The sequence below is a fragment of the Pseudochaenichthys georgianus genome, chromosome 1, assembly GCF_902827115.2.
Source record: "Pseudochaenichthys georgianus chromosome 1, fPseGeo1.2, whole genome shotgun sequence".
NCBI lineage: Eukaryota > Metazoa > Chordata > Actinopteri > Perciformes > Channichthyidae > Pseudochaenichthys > Pseudochaenichthys georgianus.
Genome location: NC_047503.1, coordinates 6,055,346 through 6,069,150, shown reverse-complemented (window position 1 = coordinate 6,069,150; position 13,805 = coordinate 6,055,346). Strand labels below are relative to the sequence as shown.

Genomic DNA, 13,805 nt, shown 5'->3' with positions numbered 1-13,805 from the left:
TTTTTGGTGTCCGTCAGGAACTGAATTTCAAAATAAAAATAACCGGAAACAGACGTAGGCCTATAAGGGACATTTCGAGCATCATTGCGATTGTCAACATTTCTGAGTTTAGGATGGCCGAAGACACTACACTACCCATAATCCCCAGCTATCGTTTAGGACTACAGTTCCCGTAAGGTTACGCAGAGCGTCAAACAGCTGTGTGAAATGGAACGAAACCACGCCCGACTATCCAAAACTGGAATCGAACACCCCTCCAGAACTACAAATGCTGGCTATTGTGTTTCGCAAAATGTTCTATGGGACGTCTCTACGGAACGTTTTCGTTTTTTCCCACAATTAGAAGTTGCCATTATTAAACACATTGGTGTTATCAAATGTAAAACATATAATTAATAAATGGGTGAAAATCACTTGTGTCCATAATGCGCAGCATTATATTAATGCCGTATACCCACATGACAGCTCATTGCTACTTTGTAATTCTACTCCACTACAATTCAGAGGTTAACCTGGTATTTTTACTCCACATTTATTTGAGTTACTTTGCAGATTCTGATTAATTATGAAATATAAACAACCCTTAAATCAGACTTTAGTTACACCTGAGTAAAATTCTTCAGACTAAACATGTATCTGCAATTGACATGAATGGAAACAAATAATAAAGTATATTCATTACTCGTTACTCTACTAATAGTTCATTAAAGACTGTATATTATGGCTATTTTGCACATCCCTTTCAAGATTTTCAAAGGTTTATTGACATATCATACACAACTACGGTGTAGTTATGCAATGAATGAAAAACTAGGGTCACAGGTTCCTCAACAGTGCATTACAAGACATTTATCAATATGTGTGTACCTCCACCATTAAACTGTCATATTCTGCACATTTCTTATTCTATCTACATACATAAGAGTATAATTAATGTGTATAATATCAGTTAAAATAAGTGCTTCAACATAGTTAACATTGCAGGAAAGCAATATATTAGACGTTAATTACTTTGTCAGGCATAATATTTAATATTTAATGTTTAAATAAAGGTTAATCCGTTTTTCTGTTTTGCACCTCCTCCTATTAATATCTGTGTACATCCTGCACTAAACTGTTGTATTGTAGAGATCACTTATAGTATCTTCTTGATTTTTTATATTCTATATTTCTATATTTATACTTTCCCCCTATGAAAGTATGTACTCTTAATATTTTTAATCAAATATAACACATAAAAACAATAATTCAATAACGTGCTTTAACCACTAGGAGGTGCACACAAGGTACACACAGCCATAATAACTTTGTATTATTAGTGTGTATGTACAACATCTGAAGATGTATAGTTTTATGCATGCTTTCACATCATTTTACAGCATATTGCTATACTATTTCAGACTCAGTATTTACATTCCTACATTCAAAGAAAATCAGTAATATCTTTGAAAACTACAGTCCTTTTCTATCAGCTGTGCACCGTTATGGTGTAAATATAACCTATCTATGAATTAGATCAAATGTAAAAGTCAGCCGAATTAGTGTTGATACTGCAAGGAGACGTATTGTGTGAAGAGAAATTGAAGATGTTGTTTAATTGTTGATATATTTATGATCCACGTCAAGTATTCAGTTTCGGCGCCATTTCTTCCAGTTTTTCCAAAGGTCTTCTCATCAGGGCTCTCTAAATAAAGAACTACGGCAGATCTGTAATATGTAATGTAGCCGAACCGTGTATTACAATGCCGTTATGTGATGACTTTCAAAGAGAAAAGCAAGAGCACTCGGAATTAAGTATTATTTTATACTTTTAAAATGTTTTCCGGATTTCATATAATATAAACACCAAATCCCAGCATGCATTGCGGCTAACACATCCAATCAGCGAGCTTAAAACCATAGCTGAGGATCTTGGGTAATCGCTCGAAATGCCTACGTCTGTTTCCGGTTATATTTATTTTGAAATTCAGTTCCTGACGGACGCCAAAAAAGCCCGAGATTATGGAATTAAACCAATAAATAAAAGCAAGGATAATTGTGTGTTATTGGTGAGTAAATAACAGTGTGTTATTTTGAAAAGAATAACAAATTAGAAGGAAAAAAAAGATTTAAAAATACATATTTCAGTATCCTGAGGCTCTGAGCCCCATTTATTTTCCTCACAGACGACAACAAAAGTCCGAAATTATACGATTTAAAATAAAAACAATAACTGCGGCTTGATATTGAGTAAGAACATGTTTTTATGAAACACACAGCTTCCGGTCTCCCACGACCCGACCGGAGAAAAAAACGTGCTGCAGCCTGCAGGCACGAAACACGTTACCAGTAGAAATACATTGCTATTAAAATCGTGCTGTGCAACACGAAAAAAAGGGGCAAATCGTGATGGTGAACACGAATCAATAGATTAAAAATCGTGTTGGTGAACACGAAATGCCGTGAGACTGGGTTGCACCACCAGCACACACACACACACACACACACACACACACACACACACACCACCACACAACACACACACACACACACACACACACACACACACACACACACACACACACACACACACACACCACACACACACACACACACACACACACCACTATGGCAGATGGGGGATAAAGGACGCACAAATATTATGGTCAAATGTAAACTGTGTGCAGGACAAAAGCATTGTTCCACATTGAATAACAGCAATGCCAATCTCCTGAAGCACCTAACTAATGTACATGTGGCTATAAACTAGTTGCCAAAGACCCCACCGTCTCAACCACCGGCAAGTGACCCAGATGAGGCAACACCATCTAAACAGCAAACAAAACGATCTTTTTAAATCGCCACATGTCACCCAGAGTCAACTAAACAAATTGATTGCTGAAAATAGTTTGTTTGTCTTCAGTGTCAGTCTGACAGTTTATTATTTATCTAATGTTACTGCCAAAAGAGTGTAGTTCTTGTTTAATTGTTACACTGCCAAAATAGTGTAGTACACTGATTGAAATTATTCACCCACGGATCTATGGGTTGGGGTATTGTTCTGCACGGGACATTTTAGTGAACCGGACCTCCTGTTTCCGCCGGTCTTCGCTTCCCGGGAATGAAGTTAGGCTTGTTTGAGACAAGCGAGACCTGCGCAGACCTGCGCAGTTGCGATCAACGTCTTGCTAGTGCGTTGCATGATGGTTAGTCATTTTGTCCGACTTGCTCTGGAGGCTCGCCCACATGAGACTTTGAAATCTCGCGGGACAAAGACGCCCGCAGCCTTGAGAGCGAGGCGAGGCGGCGCAGTTGCTAGGCTTGTTTGAGACACATTGCGGCTCGCCTCGAAAGTAGACGAGAGTAGCCGATCGCAGCCGGGGGAGGTGTCAAAAAGCTCGTCTTAAGTCGGACAGCTCGGACTCGGAGTCGGCTTGACTGGCTGGGTTTGCAATGGCGGAAGTTGCGTTGGCGTTTTTCGTTTGCAGATGAAGTGGATGCAATAGAAATCCCACATGTATTGTATGGAGAATGGCATGATGAACACCGTCTGCGGAGGTAATTACGTATCTTTTTATTTGTTAATTTGATAGGGACAAAGCATGTTAATGAACATCAGTATAAAATTACAAGAAGTATAAATGTGTTTGAGCAAACGTGCTAATTTACATCCGTAGTAGGCTACCTAGGCAGGTAACAAAAACAGATACACAATACAATACACAAGTAAAAAGACAAAATATATTGTAGGCCACTACATGTATCGAGGCCTACTACTGGCTGCATCAGTCTAAATTAAAAAGTATGATCGATTATCCGGACTGATTACTTTACTCTACAGATCACAAATGTGCAAAATTATGACACTATCAGTCTTTTTTAGTCCAATGGGATAAGATAAAAGCTACTTTACTAAAGATATAGAAAGCAAGCAAGATAGTAGTACAAAGATACAATAATAGACAAGAATACAACATGAAATCCAGTGAAGATAATATAGGCCTACAGCAGCAGTTATATATATATATAAAGAATGTTGAATAGGTCTAATGATTTATGGTCATCATTTGCTCCTGTGTCTGCCTTCCTTAGATCCGTTCCAAAGGTCCAACAATTTGTGGAAGAAGTGGTCCCACAGTACAGTCCTTCAGACTTCAAAAGTCATTTCCGATTGTCCAGGGGACATGTGGAAGTATGTGTGTGTATATATATATATATATATATATATATAAATAACATCAAATATGTATTATCTGGACTGGTGATATTAAAAGCCATTTATTCCTTTCTACCAAACAGGATGTGATGACGACTATTGGCCCGTTCTACTGGAACAGACAGCACAGTAAAGTGCCGCTTCAAAACAGTGTTCTTGCCTGTCTGTGGACTCTATCAAACCAGGAGTCCTATAGGGGGGTTGCTGATCGTTTCAATATCACCAAATCCACTGTCTGCCTGCATCTCCATGAATTCTGTAGTCTTGTCACCACATATTTGTCTCACCACATTTCCTGGCCCACAGGGCAAGCCCTACATAATTCTGAGTTAGGATTTCGTGCAGCAGGATTTCCCAACACTGTCTGTGCGGTCGATGGATGCCACATTCCTATTGTGAAACCACACTGTGAGAACCCAGTAGCATACATCAACAGAAACAGTTTTATTCTGTTGTGCTTACTGGGTTCTGCGACAGTAAACGGAGATTCTGTCATGTTAATGTGGGCCACCCTGGTAGCTGGCATGATGCACGGGCATTCCGGTTGTCTGCTGTTGGAAGGCTGCTTGATGAAGATCCCCAGTCCCCTGGTGCCTGAGGGAATACCCACTATTGCCTCAGCTTATGAGGCCATACAGGGACAATGGCCATTTAACTGCTCGGCAGCGTCGTTTCAATCAAAAATTAAATGTTGCACGCGTGGTCATTGAGCATACCTTTGGCCTACTGAAAACGAAGTTCAGGAGGCTCAAATGTTTGTACATGAAAAAACATTGCAAACATTAGCACAGCAGTCACTGCCTGTTGCATACTTCACAACATGTGCTTGGAGGAAGGGGAAGCAATTGAAGTTGATGAGCAGGTTGAAGCAGCAGATAACAGGGCACCGCATCCCCAGAACCAAGATGCAGTGTTGCACAGAAATCAGATTTGTGACCTTTTTTAAAGACAACACACAAAACCACTGTCATACTCTTTGTGGAAGACATTTGTTTTTTATTTCCTTTCGTTTTATGCCCACAGTATTGAGTATGTAAGTCACTTTGGATTAAAGCGCCTAACAAGTAACATGTAATGTCATCCAAAATGATTGGGCAAGTAAAAAATAAATGCATATATATGAAAACTAGATATGGTCATTTTCTGCACATGTCAAGAGCAGTTGACTATCTTCTTTGAAAATGAAATAACTATATATACATATGTACACATGTACTTGGCAAATAAATAATAATCATTGCATATAAACATTGTGAACACTTAGTGTACACAAATACAAATATTACAAGGCAATTGCCAGGGATGAAATAATAACACAACTGCATAACGAGGAAAATAAATAACTAAACAATATTACTTCCATAAACAAACTGATGAACAAATTAATTCAGGGAATACCCAGTGTGGGGGAAATTATGGCTTGTCCTGCAAAAGCTCAATGATGCGCTCTTGTTGGCTCCCAATGGACTTTAACTGGGAAACAACTTCTCCCATCGCAGTCAACATTTTAGTTTCAAATCCTCCTTCTATTTCTCATCCTTCAGCCTTCTCCGGCGCTCCTGTTCTGGCCGCACCAGTGTCTCCAGTGCACTGGTCCTCCTCCGAGTGGGCCGCATACAGGTTGTAGAAGGAGGGATGGGAGAACTCGAGACCGGATTGATCTCGGCTGAGTGGTGGGGCAGGGTCATGGAGGGACCAGGCTGAGCCCTCAGAGGACAACACGGCAGTGTGGTGGGGCAGGTGTCATGAGGGGACCAGGCTGGGCCTCGAGGGCACACGGCAGTGTGGTGGGCAGGGTCATGGAGGGACCAGGCTGGGCTCAGAGAGGCACACGGCAGGGTGGGTGGTGGGCAGTGGCATGGAGGGACCAGGCTGGGCCTCAGAGGCATCGACGGCAAGTGGTGGTGGTGGGTTTGTGAGGCAGTGGGAAATAGAGGGTGGAAACAAGAGTGCCTGGAGGTGCGCTCCAACACCGCACCTCCCAAACAGGTTGTCCATTATCTGTGGAATTGCAGAATTGTTAAAATGGAAATGTTGCTTTTACCAACTAGATGTGCAAGAACAAACTTCTTACCCCATAATATTCCCACGTTATGTTCCCCTCTCCTGTTGAGGTACAACGGTCCTTGGCCCTTTGGTAGATGGTCAAAAGGGTTATTCAGTTTTTTTACGGATTTTGTCTGAGGAGAAACTGTATCCCTCCTTGCTGAACTGCCGTTGGAGAATTTATAAAAACCGGGTTTGGAGTGATAGTACACCTGTTGGTGTGTTTTTGTCAGGTCCAAAAGCAGCAGTATGGTGTTGTGTGTGAAATCTGTTAAGACACAAGTGTTAGTAACTCAAACAAATAGCATTTGCTGTTTAGATCCTCATTTTAGTTACTGTACCTTGTGTTGCCTCAAGGTGTTCTGACCGGCTGGAGGGGGATGCCAGGTGAGGAGTGCCAGCTTGGGAGTAGCAGGCCTTACCCGGAGCAGGCCTTTCAGGAGCAGGCCTTTCAGGAGCAGGCCTTTCAGCAGGAGCAGGCCTCTCGTTAGGAGCAGGCCTTTCAGGAGCAGGCCTTTCAGCAGGAGCAGGCCTTTCAGGAGCAGGCCTTTCAGGAGCAGGCCTTCAGCAGGAGCAGGCCTCTCGTTAGGAGCAGGCCTTTCAGCAGGAGCAGGGCCTTCAGGAGCAGGCCTTTCAGCAGGAGCAGGCCTTTCAGCAGGAGCAGCCTCTCGTTAGGAGCAGGCCTTTCAGGAGCAGGCCTTTCAGCAGGAGCAGGCCTCTCGTTAGGAGCAGGCCTTTCAGGAGCAGGCCTTTCAGGAGCAGGCCTAGCATCTGAAGACAGATCTAAAGGGACTGTGATTGAGAGAAAATAATATTTGTTTACAATAAACATGAATATGTCATTTGTTGATTTGCATTAAAAGACAATCATTTTTGATTTAAATGATAGATTACCTTGTGCATTTGTTGCAGCCCTTGCTTGCTGCATAAGTGCAGCTGCTAAACTGTTATCTGAAAAATAATTTACATCATTTAAAAATCATATCCAGATTGTTGGAATGCAATTTAGTTGTTTACTCACCATTTTGTAGTCTTTGGGAAATGTCTTGTGAGACTCTTACAGTGATGTCTCCCTGTCCATCACGCAGTTGTAAGCACCACAAATTCCATTTTACCCACTGTAGACAAAGGTGATCACTATTGCTTTATATAGGTTTGTTAATTCAGTCATGATGAGGAACCACACCAGTGACTGGGTTCCATAATTAGAAATGCTCCTCCCTCTTAATGTTTGCAAAACTGATAGGTGACAGGCTACAAATGATCAGTCCCTTCAGATCCGCACACATGAAGCTTCATGAGCATGAATTGAACAGACCTGCTGCTGTGTTAATTCTTTAGCTGCCACTTTAAGCTTTATCATGTGTACAACATGGATGTAATTTCATTTAATCTTGCCATTTTAAATGATTTATTCAATAAATAAGGTTAAACCAAATCATTACATTACAACAGATTTTATTTAATGATTTGGTTTAACTTAAAGATAAACTTTATTGTTATTTGCACATATTACAGGTACTGAGACAACGAAATGCAGTTTAGCTTCTAACCAGGTGCAACAAGCAGCGAAGTGGAAAGTAATGTACACAATCTACAGAATAACATATAGAATGAAATTGAATGATGAATAACAGTGGGGTATGAATACACTAGATATACACAGTAGCCTGTGAGCAGTATGAACAGTGTGTATGAATATGCTAAGATATATAAAGTATGAAAACGGTAAGCAGTATAGTATAAAATATATAGATATTAATTTCATGATGATAAAACATTGTGGAACAATGATGAAAAATGGGAATGGATGTGGCGACGTAAAACTGACACAAAACAACAACAAACTTTTGCCAGCCAATTGGAGAGCTTCATCAGCAGCACGTGGTAAAAACCACCAATGAGCGCTCAGCTCGAGATACCAGCGAGCCGTTTCCCATCAAGCATTTCGCTTCCGCAGCTCGTGGAGAGCAACTGCGCCAACTCGCCTCGCCGTCGCTCTCAAGGCTGCGGGCGTCTTTGTCCCGCGAGATTTCAAAGTCTCATGTGGGCGGGCCTCCAGAGCAAGTCAGGACAAAATGACTAACCATCATGCAACGCACTAGCAAGACGTTGATCGCAACTGGCCAGGTCTGCGCAGGTCTCGCTTGTCTCAAACAAGCCCTGCTCTCCACGAGCTGCGGAAGCGAAATGCTTGATGGGAAACGGCTCGCTGGTATCTCGAGCTGAGCGCTCATTGGTGGTTTTTACCACGTGCTGCTGATGAAGCTCTCCCATTGGCTGGCAAAAGTTTGTTGTTGTTTTGTGTCAGTTTTACGTCGCCACATCCATTCCCATTTGTCATCCATTGTTCCACAATGTTTATCATCATGAAATTAATATCTATATATTTTATACTATAACTGCTTACCGTTTTCATACTTTATATATCTTAGCATATTCATACACACTGTTCATACTGCTCACAGGCTGATATCTAGTGCATTCATACCCCACTGTTTATTCATCATTCAATTCATTCGATATGTTATTCTGTAGATTGCGTACATTACTTTCCACTTCACTGCTTGTTGCACCTGAGAAGCTAAACTGCATTTCGTTGTCTCAGTACCTTGTAATATGTGCAATAACAATAAAGTTGAATCTAATCTTGAGCAGGAACAAATGTATTTACTTAGTACATATCTGACATTAACGATTAAACACATGTGTGCATTCTTATAAATGCAAACCGAGTCAAGCCGACTCCGGAGGTGGCGGTATGCACCTTAAAGTTGTTTGCAATCCGCCAAAAAACCGAGAGAAGAAGAAGAAGATGAAGAAGGCCTTCTCCGAGCTGTCCGACTTCAGACGAGCTTTTTGAGACCTCCCCGGCTGCGATCGGGCTACTCTCGTCTACTTTCGAGGCGAGCCGCAATGTGTCTCAAACAAGCCTAGGGAGGTCGCTCTTCTGGCGTGCAGATGAGCGGAAATAATGATATTGAAAGTTAAAAACGTAAGATGCACTTTGACAGACAAGATGGACACTTGGGGGAAAATGCTGCATTTGAATGTCCGATAGTCCACCATTAACACCTTAGTCCCGTCTCGTCTCGTCAAAGAAAACTAAATAGGCCTATACATTTCGTCATAGTTTTCGGTATCAAGAATCTATTTTAGCTCGTCATCGTCTCGTCTTAGTCCATGTAAAAAAGGGTGTTGAGAATATTTTTCGTCATAGTTTTCGTTGACGAAATTAACACTGGCATATTTAAACTGTCGCACTTTCTGTTGTTTCTATCGCGCATTGCCGGTACGAAAGGGTCTGTTGCCGGAAATATCAACATTTAATAAAAGTGAAAAACAATGAGCAAGACTTAACGTATTCATCATAATTAATTATATTTATTCCGTTTGGATGTAGGATTTTTGACTTTGTTTAGAGCAGTGATCTTCTCTGCAGCAGAGAGCTAAGCGCTGTCAGACCGGAACCTAACCCTGAAAAGTATTATCATCTGAAATTAATCACTTATCTTATTAATATTAATACATATTAGTATTTTTACAACTTGTATTTAGAACTACTCTGTTGTAATTATTGATGCATAAATGTGTTCATCCATGCAATGTGGCATCTGCTATAATGGAGTTAATGTATGATATTACTTAATACACTGAACAAAAATATAAACGCAAGTGCAAGTCTGTTCACATTTTATTTTCCATTAACCGGTACTTAAACTCTGTCAGAGCCCATACCTTCTTCTCTTTACGGTTGACTTCCTGTCTGTCTTGTTCTGCTGATCTCTCTGTTCTCCAGCTCTCTGTGTCTTCAACCTCTTTACTTCTCTTGCGCTGTGTTCCTTATATGTACGGTTCAGCCATTATCATTCAAATCATGTGCTCTCCATTATTATCAAATATAATAGTCAAAAAGCATTCAATGTTGTTTTCTTATTAAAAAACGAATGTGTTTATTAGGCCCAGCTGATATTAAATCAGACTTATTTTTGCCGATTGATATGACTGCACATTCCTTGATCCGAGCTTCCTTAGCAGCAGACCACTGAGTTTCCAAATTGACCAATCAGAATCAAGTATTCAACTAATCTGTGTAATAACCATGGTTAATGATACTGAAGTGATAAGACTCAAACAAGAGCAAAACACAATTTATTTTTAAAACAGGAAAATGTATTTTGAATTATTCATATATTTAATGACGCACCTGGATTTTTATATATTTGGGCATTTGGGTAGGAAGAGCCACTGGACCTGGTGTTTCTTAAATAAAGGCAAACAACCAGCTGACAACATACTTTTGGATGTTTGCACGTTATTCTTGATACTTCTTAAGTCAAAGTACTTTCCATATAACCACTGCCTCTGGGATCAGTGTGTCTCTGTACCTGTACCTGTAATCTAAACACGAATGACACATCCTGTCTGCCTCACGCTGCTCTGAGTCTCAGCTCGTAGCCTTCAGTATCTCCTCTTTGTTCAAGCACACATGAATATTCAAACATGCACTCATTGTCAGTCTCTGTGAGGCAGAGCCTAAGTGCTGTAAATGTAAATGTCTTCAGATGAGTTGCGATAATACTACTGAGCAGTTGCTACTTGGTGCTCTGAGTCAGTGATGGGACGTACAGTGAGCGCGGCTGACACACTGCCATCTGTGTTTTGTGTGTGTGCAGGATCCCTGGCAGGCTCAACGACAGACGCACCCCCCTCGGAGAGCTCAACTGGATCTTCACCGCCATCACGGACACCATCGCCTGGAACGTGCTGCCCCGAGGTGAGGCTACGCACACCTGTTTAATCAAACGTCACCATTTTACTTTACACAACCTGACAGAATAGTTTACGACAAAGTGGATTCTTTTGTGGTGATGTGCGTGAGATCTCTGTTGAGTGATTTGAGTGCGCTATTAATATAAATGATAGAAACTAGTGCGGCACAATTAATCGATCAATCAACCAATCATATTTCATTTATATAGCCCAACATCACAGATTACACATTTGTCTCAATATTCCCTGAAATAAACTGGAAAATAATGTCAGAAACGTCAGTGAGGGCCACAGAGGAGGGACCCCTCTCCCAGGACGGACAGATGTGCAATAGATGTCGTGTGTATAGATGAAAAAAGATGATACATTTGCAAATAGACAATCCAAATGATAAAAATGACAATGTTAACAAATAGAAGGAAAAAAACAGATGGATCCAGGCAGGTTTAAACGATCCTCCTGGTGCCGGCAACAAATGATAAGTTGGGGTTCAGCACAGCCATGACTTATGATCAAGAAATAACCTTTAATACTGGCAACATTCCAGACACCCAAACTCCAGGGATGATGCCACGAATACTAAAATGCATTTTGGGGGAATGAGTGCAGACAGAAAATAAAAAAAGATGTGAACAAAATGAAAGGGGAAAGTCCCCCGACAGTCTGAGCGTATTTCAGCACAACTCGGGGCCTGAGCCAGCCCTTACTCGAAGCTTCATCAAGAAGGAAAGTGTTGAGCCTACGGTTGACTGTTAGACGATGTCTGCCTCCTGAAAACACACTGAAAGGATTACATTCAGTGTTTCCCCTAGGATGGAGTCCATAGCAGCGGTGCTAAGGCAAAATGTGATCGTGGAGCGCGTGGAATTTGTTAGTGCGTGCAAAGTGCGCCCCGCCAATATGTTTCTATGTGTCTGCCAGCACAAGAAAGGCTCTTGAGGCCTCGTGCAATACAGTGGCAATGTCTCAAGATTTAGCAAAATACACCTTTATTGAACATACATACACAATACTACAATCCACATAACAAACATCAAAATCAAAAAGGGTCGCCACCTATTATTATTTAATAATAGCCGCCGCTATTTGTATATAGGGGAGACACTGACATGTATCTCAGACCCTCACATCTGACCAGGAAAACCCCAAAATGAATGTGGTAAAAATGGAAAAAACCTTGCGGAGCTACAGAGGTGGATCCCTCTCCTAGGACGGACACGTGTGCAATACTGTAGGTGTTGTTGTGTATACATTTTAAAAAGAGCTGACTCAAGCAAGCCTTAAGCCCACTCCTAATTGTGGAGAGGGGGTCTTCCTAACGAACACAAACTGAAAGCTGTATCCACAGAAGAGGAGCTCAATAGTTGAAGGCTCTGGCTCCCATTGTACTTACGAACACATATGATTTTCGAGGCTCGAGTAACCACTTGTTTTTGGAACGCAATGCACTGTGGGGCAATAGTATACCATGCGTTCTTTAAGAATGAGATGGAATCAAAATAGTATCATAATCCCAATTTGGACCATGAAGCACAATATTTGGTTGAGGCCAAAGTAGCATTAACGTACAATTTAAATTAATATGCAATCCTCACCTGATCATGTGAGTAACGTTTCCAAAATGATCAAAAGCTCAATATCGTGAATTGGAATATCGGTCAAACTAATCGCCTCTACTTATTTGTATCAAAGTGTGCACGCCTAATAAGAACAATAAGCAACACTTTGAGAATAAGCCCCACATACTGCTGTTACCAGTGTTGAGAGTGATAGTCACACTTGTAAAGAAACACTTACGCTTTAAGACTGTTTGAAAAGCATCTTTATTGTTTGCCATGTTGCCTGGGATCAAATATAGAATGACCCGCGTGTTGAGCTCTCAGGGAGCCCAATCTAGGGCCCCTGAATACAAGCAGCAGTGAAGCATCAGCAGTGCTCAGCTTCCAGAACATCCCTCGGGGTTGGAAATAGTGAACACGTTGATATAAAAAGCCAGAAGTGCCGTTTGGCGTTTCAAAAAGATGAATTGTGTTTAGAGTTTCTAGCACAGTAATTGGGGTATCATTCTAACGGCAACATGGCGACCGCAAAGCAAGTTAAACACACACGAGCAAAACTCGCCCACACTGAGACTAAACACTACCCACAGGCCTTCACACACTCAATGACTTCTGCATGCAGCACGTATCTAATTGGACACCTGTCTTTTGTATGCAGCACACACACAGACACACACATTCACACTCACACTGAAAGACTCGTATGAGACTAACTGTTTTCTCAGCTCGAATGGAAATGTGACAATGCTGATGGCTGCCAACGCCTTTTAAAACCCTGAGGCGCTGCGGTTCATGAAGCGGCCCAGAAAGAGAGAGAATCCCTGTAATGAAGGCACTGCTGCACACCTAATCCACACACACACACACACACACACACACACACACACACACCACACACACACACACACACACACCAGAGATCGGCATGGGACTGTTTAACACCATGGGCCCCATTAACGTGAATAAGTGAATACATTAATGAGCTGATGAACATGTGACCAGGACCCAATCTGCATATCGCTGGGCTCTATATTCTGTAAGCGTATGAAAGTAGCCGTTTGTCTCTCCAACGTCCTCCTTGTGCCCTGTTGTGTCTTCACTCACTCATTCCAGGCCTTCCACTAACTGGCTTTTGTCTTCAGTGGGAAAGGTTACAATGAAAATTCCTTCCGGAGATAAATGGTCTTGTCGTGGTATTTAATATTGATTTGCTCCAACTCTTTGGAAATGAT

General features: G+C 41.4%; 1 long non-coding RNA gene across 2 annotated transcripts; it reads left to right on the top strand.

Annotated features, from left to right (window-relative positions):
• The first annotated feature begins 3,471 nt into the window (after positions 1–3,471).
• On the top strand, positions 3,472–6,648 carry LOC139434432 (uncharacterized). Of its 2 annotated transcripts, none has more exons than XR_011643781.1 (4): positions 3,472–3,537; positions 4,072–4,171; positions 4,279–4,324; positions 6,599–6,648. It is a non-coding gene; the product is annotated as an uncharacterized lncRNA (long non-coding RNA). The 2 variants fall into 2 exon arrangements; XR_011643782.1 differs by having other exon boundaries at positions 3,483–3,537; positions 4,085–4,171.
• The last annotated feature ends 7,157 nt before the right edge of the window (positions 6,649–13,805 follow it).